This window comes from Struthio camelus, chromosome 4 (genome assembly GCF_040807025.1).
Source record: "Struthio camelus isolate bStrCam1 chromosome 4, bStrCam1.hap1, whole genome shotgun sequence".
NCBI classification, from domain to species: domain Eukaryota; kingdom Metazoa; phylum Chordata; class Aves; order Struthioniformes; family Struthionidae; genus Struthio; species Struthio camelus.
This window is the reverse complement of record NC_090945.1, coordinates 28,179,103-28,192,114: the sequence shown is the minus strand read 5'-3', so window position 1 is coordinate 28,192,114 and position 13,012 is coordinate 28,179,103. Positions and strand designations below refer to the sequence as shown.

The following is a 13,012-nucleotide window of genomic DNA, read 5'->3' as shown; positions in this document are numbered from 1 at the left end:
CTGGCAGGCCTGACGGCCACTGCGCACGCGCAAGACGTCGTGCCTTGTAGCCGTTACAACGCAGCGGGGGGGGGAGTGTTGCGCATGCGCTATAAGGGGTCGGCTGTGGCGGGTGGCCTGGTGCGTGTCGTCGGCCGACGGGGCGGTGCTGTGGCGCAGGTTTCCTTACTGCCGAGATTAGCCCGTCGTGGCCTTGCTGCCCCGTCTCAGGTATCTCTCCTCTGAGGGGGGAGAGTCTCCATGCTCTGCGTGGCCTGTGAAGCCCTGGCTCGCCGGGCGGTCCTAACGGCAGGCCTCAGGCCTGGGCGATGGGCGGGGCTGAGCTGCGAAGTTCAGCTCCGCGGTGGTTCATGAATGACTGAGAATTTTCCTAATAAGAGGAAAAATGGTATCCTGCGCCTTAACACTCAATAGAGGAGTTTTATCACTCCTCAGTTACTGTTTTTAAATAGTCAGGCTGCATTTTGGGATAGCCCTCACAGAGTTTAACGGCTTCCATTCAGTGTCCTGTCTTACATATTAAGGACAAGGTGCAGTTCTTGTGTCTTACCTTCTCTGATATGAGATGACATCTAGTAATACAGCATGTTTGCCTCAGGAGTATAGACTAGAAGCAACAGGAGGACGAGGAGCAAGTGTGGCCGAGCTGGGTGCCTAGCCCTCCTCTATAGGAAGCACATTGGGAGCAACACCTGCTTCCACCTGGCATCATGGTGAACCTGAGTGCTGCACAGGAAGCTTGCCCAGAGCTAGCCAAGAGGAGCAGCTGACAACAGGGCTCTATCCCAAATCATCCTCTCCCAAGCATTCGCTCCACTGAAGGCAGAGGTGTAAGCTGGAGCTTTTGATTCTTGGTTCCCAATCTTTTCTTGAAGGTAGATAGTTGTATGTTTCTTTTTTTTTTTCTCCCAGGCATCTGAAAAAGTTGAGGCGGTGAGGTTTTGTAGGCTGTCAGGTGGGAGGGGGGTGTTGCTTCTGCCTGTGCTGTGTGTAGTAGACTTGGGGCACACACTGAGGAACTGCAAGACCTAGATTCAGTTCACTTTTCTGCTTGGGGAACCCATTGGAGAGTCATCTGGTTTGGGAGCTCTAGGGCTGAACAAGGCACTGGGGTAGTAACATAATTCCAGCATGAACATAGTGCAAGGTGGTGATTAATTTCATAGCCTGATGTGGTCTTGCAGCACTGAGCTGAGAGTGGTGATGCTTTGGGTCTGATGCCTACTTCTTGGATGGTTTGTGTACTGCTTCATATCAAATAATAGAAATTACTGAATGGAAACCTGAATATGAACATTAATTAGGACAAAAAGGAAGTATTTCTTTATATTTGAACGCTACTGACGTGCTGTAATGCTCTTTATAGAAGAAATAGTGCTTCTGGGAATGGAATATGATTTGTGATGCTCGTCATCAGGTTGATTTCTCTTACGAAATGTAGGCATGATATTTTGACCTGAATTTATTAAGGGACATAATATAGAGAGATCATCTCAGCAGATACACCATTTTTTTCCTGAAAAATAGTTAAAAGTAGATTGAAACAGAAGGGGGAGCTGTCAACCCATCAGGCAAAGAAGTGTAAATCTTCCCACCAGAGAGGAAAGGAGGACTCATTTTTTGCTCTTAGTCGGAGCTGTGGAAGTGTTCTCTTTTTCTCACAATGCGGGAGTTGAAAGATTCCATGGTACTGTAATGATCTTGCATAGTGAAACATTTAGCAATAAGACCTCTTTTTGAGACAGTTTTTTGCATTCAGGCACCAGGTCAGTGTTCTTATAGTTGTATTAATCTTCATTCTTTGTCATTAACAAGTGGTTATCCTTAAAAAGCAGGTTTGGCCAGTTTTTATGATATTATTTAAGACAACATGGAGCCCTTTCCTTTAATTGTCTGTAACTTCTTTCCTCCAAAGATCTTAACAGTACATATACGTTGGTTTTCTCGTCCTTCATTTCATTATATATGTAGCTGGAATAACAACATGTTTGTTTCTCATAAGTATGGTAAAATGTTACTCGTTAATCATTGCTTGTCTTCATTTGTATAGTCAAAACTAACATTCTTGCTGGGTTATAGTTTTGTTAGAAAGTCATCAAGGTCAAGTGCTTTGAAAGTAGAACCAAAAGGATTTTAAATTACCATTAACAGATGAGAATCTAAGATACGGAAGAGTAGTTGAAATTTATGGAACCATTTGTTCAGACAGGGAACGGCACGAAAGGGAGAGCAGGCCTGGCATATATTGTTTCATTATTTAATTTGTGTTGTTTTCCGTCCTGTGAGGCTTCTCTTCATGTTCTAATTTCCTTTGCTTTGGAGTAAAATGCTTTAGGTGGATCTGGGAGTGTTCAGTAATACCATAATTCTTCCACCCTTTTTCTCGGTTGCATTTCCAATTCTGCATTTCTCTCAATTCTGCTTCCAGTTGCAAGCCATGCTTCTGCAGCTAGGTTCCACCTGAGTTTGTGATGTTGTTCAAAGGTATTGCAACCCGTTTGGACTGTTAGTCTATTCCACTGATGGAAAATGCACCAATTTTACAGTGGTGGTTATTGTTATAATTATTGTTAGAGCATAGCCCAGCTTTTTTTTGGAGTTGTCTTCTACCAACACAAAAAGTGATGAGGGGAAAAAACATACAGGCAGAACTGAGAGGCAAAGGCAGAGCTGTGGGTCTCATCCATTTGTGGGTTTAGTTCCTAGCTATATTGCTTTGTTTTCTGAAAATTCTATCTCCAGCCGGTTTTCTGCCTAAATAACTTCCGAAATGTGCATCTGATTGGATTTTGGAGAAAACATGAATGAAGAAGATCAGGCGTGAATCTCATTATAGCACATGTGCTTAGCACGTTCTTCTTGACAACATAAATCTTTCTTTACCTTGAGGTATTGAAGCGATTTAGGATAGAGCCCTGATTGATTTGCATGTTGGTAGACTTCCAAACCTACATCTTAATTACAAGCTGATCCTTTCTAAAGCTGCCAGTCCATGTTAGCTTGGATCGAGTGTTCTGTTTTATATAGAATACGTGATAAAATGAAATGCTTTAGCTACGTAGTGTTGTCTCTGAGTGTGTGTGCATGTATGTGTAGAGAGGGAGGTTCTTAAGTTTTCTGTGTCCTTCTGCTCCTTCATTTAGCTGTTGTTTATAATGTCAAAGTAGCAGTTAGACCTAGGCAACAATATTTCATGTCTAACATTAAGCACAGCTACCTTCTTACAACATGCTTGTTTTTACAGGCTGGCGGCCTTCAGCTCATGTGAGGTATCATTGTTTAATCTTCTTCCCATAGTTAAGGTTAATTTAAAATGTGAGGGAGCATCTTTTAGCTCTGTTACCTGGGCAGCTTGTTTACATTCTTACGTGCTTTTCTATTCCTAGCTACTCTGTTAAAAGTAAAATTCATCTTTGGCCAAAGATGCCCTCAAAAAGTATTCAGACTCAAACAGTATAGTGATCTTGTGCAGGTCCCTTGCACCAAATAAATTTTACCCAATTTGGGGGAAGGTATTTTCTTTCCATTTTTTATTTTTCAACTGGTAGTTCCGGTTTTATTTTCTTTCTTGCTTGACGCTCAGATGCAGTGCTGTTTAAACTGGCTAAAGCAGACATGACTGTTTGTTTCCAACCTCTGTTTTGCCCTCTGTTCTGTGGAGCGGCTATTCATGTGGCTACACAGTGAACCAGATCAAGGAATTGTTTTTGTCTGAAAAAGAACATGTTGAGTTTGTTATTGTTGTTGATTTTTCTGCCCTCAGAATCACTCCATCTCCTAAGCAACTTTGAGTCCTGGGTACCTCAGTACCACAGGAGCACTCCTAAAGAGCAACTCTGGCTAGGGCAGGCAGGATACAAGGAGATGCACTGATGTGGCACTTCAGCTTCTCCCGTTTTTGCCAGCATGCAGCTATAAACTTGAACAGTTCCCTTGCTGCCTGCCAGCTCTCATTGTTGGAATAAAGTATGGAGGTGGCTTGTAATCGAGCTGTGCTTTCCATTTCAGAGAAAGAGGCAGCTTTAGAAGTTGCATGGAGTCATCCACTCCTTAATGGTTGTAAAATGGTTCTCTGTTCGTTGTAGATAAGTGTATGTGTCAATTGATGAGAATCATTAAATGTAAAAAGGAAGCTGTGTAACTGATTAAACATCTGGTTTGTGGAGCTGGGCAACACTGACAGTCATCACTGGCCTGCAGTTTAATTTTTTGGCTCAATTTTTAATGTGAACAGTCATGAGAAAACTTGTGTGTATGAATTCATGTGTGAAAAGTATGCCTGGTATGTATTCATGTTGGGGGCAAGCTACATCGCTAATCAACAGTATACGAAGTACACTGGATGACATCATACAAAAGACAATTTGTGGGTAGAGGTAATGCCTTTTTGTATCAGCTAGTGTAGTTGGGAAAGTATACGTGCTTTAGGGCACAGGCACTGGTTTCTCTGAAGTTCAGTTGCATAGCGTGTAGTATATTTGGGGTTGCGTGGTAGGCAGAAGGCTATAAATAGGAAGTCCTCTGAAGACGGTCATGTTCTTGCGTGAGATTGGGAGGTAGATGTCATTGTTTAGTATGGCTTTTTTGTCTTTCACGTAGCATAGTTCCCATTAAAAGGGGAGCCAGAGAGACCTTGGGTTTTCAGCAACGGGGTAACTCCTCCTCTGGTAATTGTTTAGCCAGTAACACGCCAGTTAAATGATGCTTACCGCTGTCTGAATAAAGAGAAACTTGAATTACTATTCTGTTGTTGAGCTGAATTTATGACTACAGGGGTCATAAATTCAGAAGGGGGTCATAAGGCAGAACTTAAAAGAAGGATTAGCGATGTAAGAAATCTCTTGCCAGCTCTTTTATCAGAGAACAAATACATATCTAATCTCATTCTCGTTGTATAAGTGTTTAAAGAAACGTCAGCTGGAATTCTTCTCAAAATAATTTGAATATAGTAATAGAAGTTCCTTTAAATAGGACATGCAGGTGGTCCTTCAATTTTATTGCGTGAACAAAATATGAAGATCTAGAGAGTTCTTTCATCAGTTGAGAATTCTAATTAGCAACATGAGTAAAAAGAGGAACTGAATAGGAAGAAGGGTAGTTGAAAGTACAAGTGGACTACTCATAAATAGAACACAGAAATTGGGAGAAAGAGGGGAAGCCATCCTCCCTTCCTGCCGTTCAGCTTCATGCAGGTGTCACTGTAACCTTCATAAGGAAGTGGGGCTGTTCCAGTCCTTCCCCCGAGAGTAAGGGAACGACAATCAATTTTTAGAGTAGAAAGTGATCAGGAACTGTCATGACTGCAGCTTGCAGCAGTGGTGGCGGTGCAGAAGGTTGAGGCCCATGTTCAGAACACTGTGTGTGTTGAGGCACTGTCTGTTAGACCTAATATTAGGCATTGAAAATAATTTATTTTAAATCTGATGTCTTTTGTCTGCATTAGTTAATCTTATGAGGTCAGGTAACTTGGCTATTGAAGTGCATCAACGAGTAGCACAAATCATGTAAAGTCAGCTTCAGCCTTGAACAAAATGGCAGAGGTGAAACGTCAGTAGGTTACAGAAGCATCCACTTGAGTGGAGTTCAACCCTCTAATTAGCTTGTTCATTCAGAACATCTCCTGATGTCTGATTTGTTCTCATTAAAAAGACCAAAATTTACCTTCATTTGTATTCTTGCTGAGTCAGGAAAGCCAGTAGAAAATTGGGTCGCAGAGGCCACTTGGCATGCTGTGCCTACTGTGTTACCTAATAATTCGGTGGGTTTATCACGAGTAGAGCCTGTAATGCTTTTGAGCTGCATGCAACTTTGGTATTAGTTATTTTGTAGACTGATGGGTAGAGTATTTGAAATACAGTTTTGTAATAGTTCTGTACACGGTTTCTGGATTGGGTTATCTTGTGCTGTCTCATGGTCATGAAAAAACAAGAAAAAGGTGAAACATTCTTTGGCCTGCTCTCTTTTTCGCTGCTACATAATCAGGTATATGCAAGTAGTGTCTTATATCATGCAAACAGTATGGTCTAAGGTTGACTTGTTCTGAGCTGTTTTGTCCACTAGTTCAGTGCTCATCTATAACTAATATTGTGTGCAGGATGTAGTTGTATTTGTTTGTCATTTGAGACTGTAAGCACCCAGCTATTAGACTTTCCAAGGGTGTACCTGCTAGTCAAAATGTGAAGTTGATCAAGTTGAGCCTGGTTTTGTTTTACTGTTCTTAGCATCAGGAATTAAAGATTCTGCAAGAGCAAACCTTTTATTTTGGCAAGCCTTTTTCATTTTAATTTTCTTGATTAAAAATAGGTCTTAGACATCTGGTTGTAACTCTTTAATTGTATCAAACCATTTAAATAATTATCTCCTATTTGTAAAACCTGGAAGCAGTCAGTATATTTATAAAACTGTTAAAGAACACTGGGTACACTTATGGGGTCCATATAGGCAAGAATATGTGATTCCAAAATAAACATGTTATGCACTGACACTAGAACACACTTAGAGAGTGCTTAACCACAGGGCATAAAGTTACAATTTAGAAATGCTCTGCCATCCTGTTCTGCAGCTTTGCTTGTGTTTTGACTACAAAGCTTACGCTACTAGTAGTTTCTCACATTTATAGTTTATTTCTTATTGCTACTTTTGAAAGATGCAGAGAAGGATTCTTAGATATATCAGCTGATGCGGTACATAATTATATTTGCTGTGCAAGAAAAGTCTGTTTACATTTTTCATATATACATATTCTCCTGTCAGTCTAGCCAACAAAAATCGAGTCTGTTTTTGAAAAACGTTCTTGGTTTATCTGTGGTAAATGATGAACTGCAAACATATAATGATCCATCAGTTGTGCCTTTTATTTGACAATTAGGACTAAATAAAAAAACAATTACCTGGATTTATGCTTTTCTCCTTCAATGACATTCAAGTGAGAATCAATCAACATGAAATGTTTTTTTTTACAGACGTTTTCTCTCATGTGATGGAAATTCATCTCTGATGTTATTCCAAGGTGAATTTGGCTCTTCGTTGTGTAGAGCAAATCACATCCCACTAAATCTCTATCACAATAGGTCATTCTTTGGAAGAAGGAGGCAAAGTTTGAATAAGGCAACTAATGGCTTCATAGATCTTACTCCCCCCCCATCCCTTCCTGTCACATCCCCCCCACACACACACCCCCTTGCAATATTGCTGCAAAGACTTGATTCTTTTAGCTAAGCAAATTAAAGATGCTTCCCATTTGTCTTTATAGTTTGAGCATCCTGGGTGTTGGCAAGTGAAAACACTTCCTATTCACTAGTTTTTGTGAACTGTGTTTATATAATGACCTGCAAGGAGCTTCTAACATTGTACAGTTCAGTCCTTTGCTGCTGCAGGCTGTCACATCCAGTTGCATAAACCATCCATGTTTCATCTTAAAAATATCTGAGATCTTGCAATTGCTGGAAAACCTTTCAGAACTCACTGTTCTGAAGGTCTCACATACTCTTTTCTGTGTACATGCATTTGTAGTCAGTTTAAGCCTATTTATTCTTACCCAATCATACTTAAACTTAAGTAACTCTTCTTTGTGCCTGCTGGATGCAGTAAATGCTAGTACATTAAATTCTCAAGCCCCGAGTTCAAAAGGTGTGGCACGACCTGGATCCTATGCATAAATGCTCTCTACTGTCTTATCTCCCCATCAGGGTGGTAGCACCCAGACTAGAAGTTACTTGGCACAGGCCCTGATTTGGGATGCATCTCCGAGCCTTTTGTGCTAGTTCCCCTGTTTGTTTCCCTAGCGTCGTGTGAACGCCAAGCTCTTTCTCTCATCTCCCCCGTGGTCCCAGGTCCTGTAAAAGGCCTGGTGTGACCCACCATGCCTCCAGATTGGCAGTGTTGATCACTTGGTGTCCAATACCGGTGGCAGCAGCTGCAGGCATCTTAGGGCACGCAGATCACCAATGCCTCTGATTTTGCCCCACGTTTATGCCAAACAGGCTTGGGTGCCTCCGAGTCCTGTGCAGATTGTCCTATACTAGAAGTATAAGTTGGAGCATACAACTTCATTGGAGGATAAAAATGAAAGCCTCATGTCTCAGTCCTAGAGTTTCATCTCAAGGGGAGAACTTAGAGCACCCTTAAGAACAGCCTGCAAAGTACAGCCAGCTGCTGAGAGCTGCAGGGGGGATAGATATCCTGATCAATCACCATCACTCCTGCTTCAGGGAGGGCCCCACTGCACACTGCATGCAGCAGGACTGCACAGTGAAATCAAAACAGCATCAGGTCTATAGAGAAACAGTGGCCAAGAGAAAGCCCAAAACTCTACTAGAAAAGCCAGTTATTTTTCATCTTCTTCACATATCGTAAAAAGGTAAAGAACTGTCTGCTGCTTAAGAAATCATCTCTATCCAAAGCAGAAAAAATATTTTGCATTACATGCCCAGAACAGTTCACTGCTGCGGCAGCTTATGACTAGTCTGTGCCCCTACTCCAAAACCATAGGTAGACTCCCAGTTCAAGGAGAACAATACTTTAAGGGTTCTTTTAATAAGTTTGTTTTGACCTCATCAGTTTGGAGCATACCTCTGTACCTCTTTCCCAGATTCCAGCCTGCAGATACTTCTCAGCTGCCTTTGGGGAATGAACTCAAGGACGGCTCTACCAGGTCCCAGGAAACATGGGAGCAGCATCTCCACCCCCGGCAGCCTGTGGTCGCTCTATCCTCATCACACAGGAACAGGCCTCCTTGACAAATTCATCAAAAAACGGTGAGGCCACATAGTGAAATGAGTTTATGGCAGGGTCGAGCATCTAGGCTTGTATCCAGTCAATGATCAGTAGTAGGTGCCAGTCTCAGGTGTGCAATAATATGTCTATAGGAAAAGTTTCTTTCTGGCCTTGAAGCCCTTAACAGATCAACCTCAACATGGACTAAATCCCCTCCAAGTTCTACATAGTGTCTCCAGCTGTTTAACACCAATGGGGTGGCACAACTGGAAGACAGGAGCTCCTATTAAAACATCAGCTGCAGTTTCCTGATAGCTGGTACCATTTTACAAGCATATTTAGACTTAATCTCATTACTCTTTCGTACTAGAGAAAGGATGGTAGACAAGGGAAGAGCAGTCAGCAGCATTTTTACAACTGCATTGCATAAATATATATATATATATATATTTTTTTTTTTTTTTTTTGGAACAAGGCTAATCTACTAGTGAGCTGCAGAAGCCTCGCCAGCACATAAGCTCCAACAAACTGAAAAGCACATAAATGAGTAAACTCACTTTGAAATGTATCTTTGATTTGCATTTCTCAACATCCCATACACAGTCATGAAGCTGAGACATTCAGTTCCTCAGAAGCTTTATTTCCATTCAAGCTACAAAGTAGTACCTCTCAATTTCCTGTTATATTTTCTGCATATTTGTGTGGCTCAGGGTAAGATGCACTTGGATAACTAGCCCATATATACAGGGGAGGATAAGGCTTAATCAAAAAAAGCTCAAAGAACATCAAGCCTTACTTACGAGGTTGGCTCCAATTCCTTGATAACATTGTTTTTAATAGGCACAACAACATAAGGAAAAAAGACTGACCTAAACTTCTTAGCCTAAGCAAAACCCAAAAGTCAATTACAGAAAGCTGTTCAAAGAAATCTTTCAGAAATACCAAAATCAGTTTTGTTTTCTACTTTGAAAAAATAGAAAATATAGACAAGTCCTTTTGCTTTATGATATATATATACACACACACACTTTCAAGCATCATTTTCAACATTATCATACTTACACGGCTATAGATAAAAAAGTGAGAGTCCCTCGTAGTCTTTATCTGACATTAGCAACACCTGTAATTCCACACATTAACACAGTGACCAATAAAAGCAGTGACTAGACCATTTAATTTCTCCCCCTTTTTATTAAAAAAGTTTTTAATAAAGCTTGGAAAGGATCAGAATTTAGAAAATGGAGAGGAGAAGCACAGAAAGACATAAAACCCACAAATTCATAGTTCGGTTTGTCACAGGTCCAGCACTAGCAGGGAACGAAAAAACTTGAGTTGTTCATTTAGTAGGCAATAGATACCGACAGACAGGCTTCAGCCTGGATGTTTTTACATTTAAGGCATCACAAATTAACAAGCTAATGCTAAGGAGCATAACAATTGTCATGTGCTCAGCTACAACTCAGATAGTGCTCTGGACCTCAGGATCTGCTTTATTTCAAAACCAAAGGTAGTCCCACAGTCATTTGGCAATGTGCCAGACAGGCACCAGGCAAGAGCAGTGACCATGGGTTTTACTGCATAGGAAAGAATCTAAGTGCTTATTATAAGCTTTGCTGCAGTGCCAGAGCTAGACGCCTGCAAACAAACTCTGGTAAACTACAAAACTTCTGAGCTAAAGGGCAATAATACTATTCAAGCAGCTCTACTGGCAAATATTCCTGCAAGGAGATCAAAAAGAAAAGACTTCAAAATTCAGCAGCTTCAGGAGCTCTGAAGCAGTAACTGAGAGGGGCACTCGACAGCTAAGACACTGGGGTTGGTTCCACACAGCTTGCACTCTTGCTCTCTCGCTCCAGTTTGGATAGACAGGCATGAAATGTCTCTAAATAAAAATGACATTGGAGTAAGAAAATAATTCATACCTAACCATTTCATTTGATTTGCCTGTTTCTTAGCAGGTAGCAGGGCGAAGGAGAGGAAGAGAGCTCACATGCATGCAGAAAATATCAGAAAAATTCATCTAAACAAAATGAACTCTTGAAACACAATCTCAGAGTTTCCAAACAAGAAGATATCATGCCTGATATGAAAAGGTACAAACGGCAGAAAAGCTTTATTGTAAGACCTAATTGAAACCTAGTCACAAAAATTGTAGAACACATCAACTGTTCTTAAGAGGGAAATGAATTGATAGGAAGTCATGTACAACCTCGGGGCTAGGTGGTCAGAAAACTCTACGGGTTTAACAGAAGCCAGCCATTTCGTTCAGTACTCCAGTGCAGGATGTTCTTTAAAATCTAGTTTTAAGTCAGGACCATCAGGTCCAGACTTAAAAGTAGAGCTCCTTGGAAACAAGGGAGGTTACATCGCAGAGGTCTTAATACTACCAATAAGAAGATCTATGCCACTTTACTATATTGAAATGCAGTGGGGTTTTTTTTGTTTTTTTTTTTTGCTTTTAGTAAGGGTGCAATGGAGTCCAGAATATTTTTTTCAAGTGTTTCTGTAGGAAAGATTCCATTACATAGAATGGAAGTTTTGAATTCAGTCCAAGCTTTGCTACAAACTATTATTCCAAGTTCCCAGAATTTGGATGACTTATTAAAAATTATTTTTCCTGAGCTAGAGACAGCCTGACACAAACAGTGACAGTGCAGCAGGACAAAAAAGGGACAATCAAAAAGCACTGCACAGCCCAAGACTTAGAGTACACCCCAAATGCGTTAACTGACAGACTTTCCTCATTTTTCCCCCCCCCTTCTTCTCAGGCTGTATTTTGACACATTCTTACACCTCTCTGAGCACAGCAAGAGTTTCAGCTTTGTCTCCTTCCTATATAGGTTTTGTACCATTTAGGAACAGTTCAGAATAGAGGCTTCAAACATTTCTTCTTTAGTCTTCTCAGGCTTATTAAAACACCACCACTTTGACAATGGCCACCTATTTAGCTGGAAGCTTAGTTATATATATTACATATTTTTAATTGCAACTAAAGACTTAAACAAATTTAACGTTCTACTGCTTTTTCCTTCTTATGAGCCTGTGGTCATTTTATTAATATGCAGAATGGAAAGCTCTCAGCTTCCTTCCATACTATAAGAGTACAAACTATATTATGATCAGGAAAACATGGCATATGCAGCACAAAGTGATTCACAAGTGGGAGAAAGACAAATTCATGGTCACTTTTTTCTTCTGGCAATGACTTAAAAGGCATAGGTTAGATATTTGATAAAGCAACTATGTAATTTGATTTTCCACTCGAGTCTTCCAGAAACAAGTTATCCAAGCAATGAAGAGCCTCAAATCAACCTACTGGAAGTTTCCACATTATGGTGCAAGTTTGTGGCAGGTCAGGTGGTCTGCCTAAGCAAGTTCAGCCTCAAAATCTGAGGCCACACCAAAGACAATCACTCTTTTAGCAAAGAATATGCTGCTACCCTGAACGATGCTCTATTCAGTCTTGCAGTGAGATTAAATACAAAAGCAATACTATATCTGCTTCTCCCAACAGCACTCAGTTGAATCTCAAAGCTATTTATAAAGGGCAGCATTATACACACTTTTTAATTTTATTGTGCTGATTTTAGTGAGCCTTGCTCCAGTGCTCCCAAATTGCATATGCCTAGACAATCTAGTGTCACCACTCAGGAGGTGGATTTACTTTTCCATGAGTACAGATATTAGTGATTTAGGATATATACACGCTATTGCTTACCAGAAAACAGCAAAGCCATTAAAAACATTGCTCAACTTGAGACTGACAATACTGAGCAGTAGTAGTTCAGAGAAATCTAGTTTGAGAAGCTTACTTCAATTGAAACGATGACTAATTCAAGCAGTAAGTTGGGAAATAGTAGGCAGGGAATACTACAGTCTACTACAGATGGTCCTTTTAAACAAAGGAAAGGAGACTTGATTTGCACACTGCAGAATCAGGACAGGCACCCAGTTACACCAGAATCCATAGAAGCCAGAACACAAACAGCCTCATAATTCTCTCCACCTCCAACATCTATTCCTGCTTAATAACAGACATGGAAGACAGTGTCATTAGATGCCTACTTTAAGTGCTTCTTTTAAACGGACATAAGGAAAATTCAGAAGTGAATTTCAGTGTAATCAAAATATGCCCATTTAAGACATACGTTTCTTACAAAATGTTCAAAAAAGTGTCCAAGACCACCTTCACACACAAACACTCAGAGGCAGATTTAAAAGCCTGATTCAACTGAAGCTACATTACCAGAGACTAAAACTTGCTTTAAGGGGTTATCACTTAAAGATCAAAAACCCA

General features: G+C 40.6%; 1 long non-coding RNA gene across 1 annotated transcript; it reads left to right on the top strand.

The window, feature by feature from the left end:
- Positions 1-88: 88 nt before the first annotated feature.
- On the top strand, positions 89-9,282 carry LOC138067171 (uncharacterized). Its single transcript, XR_011140929.1, has 3 exons — positions 89-210; positions 8,591-8,756; positions 9,191-9,282. It is a non-coding gene; the product is annotated as an uncharacterized lncRNA (long non-coding RNA).
- The last annotated feature ends 3,730 nt before the right edge of the window (positions 9,283-13,012 follow it).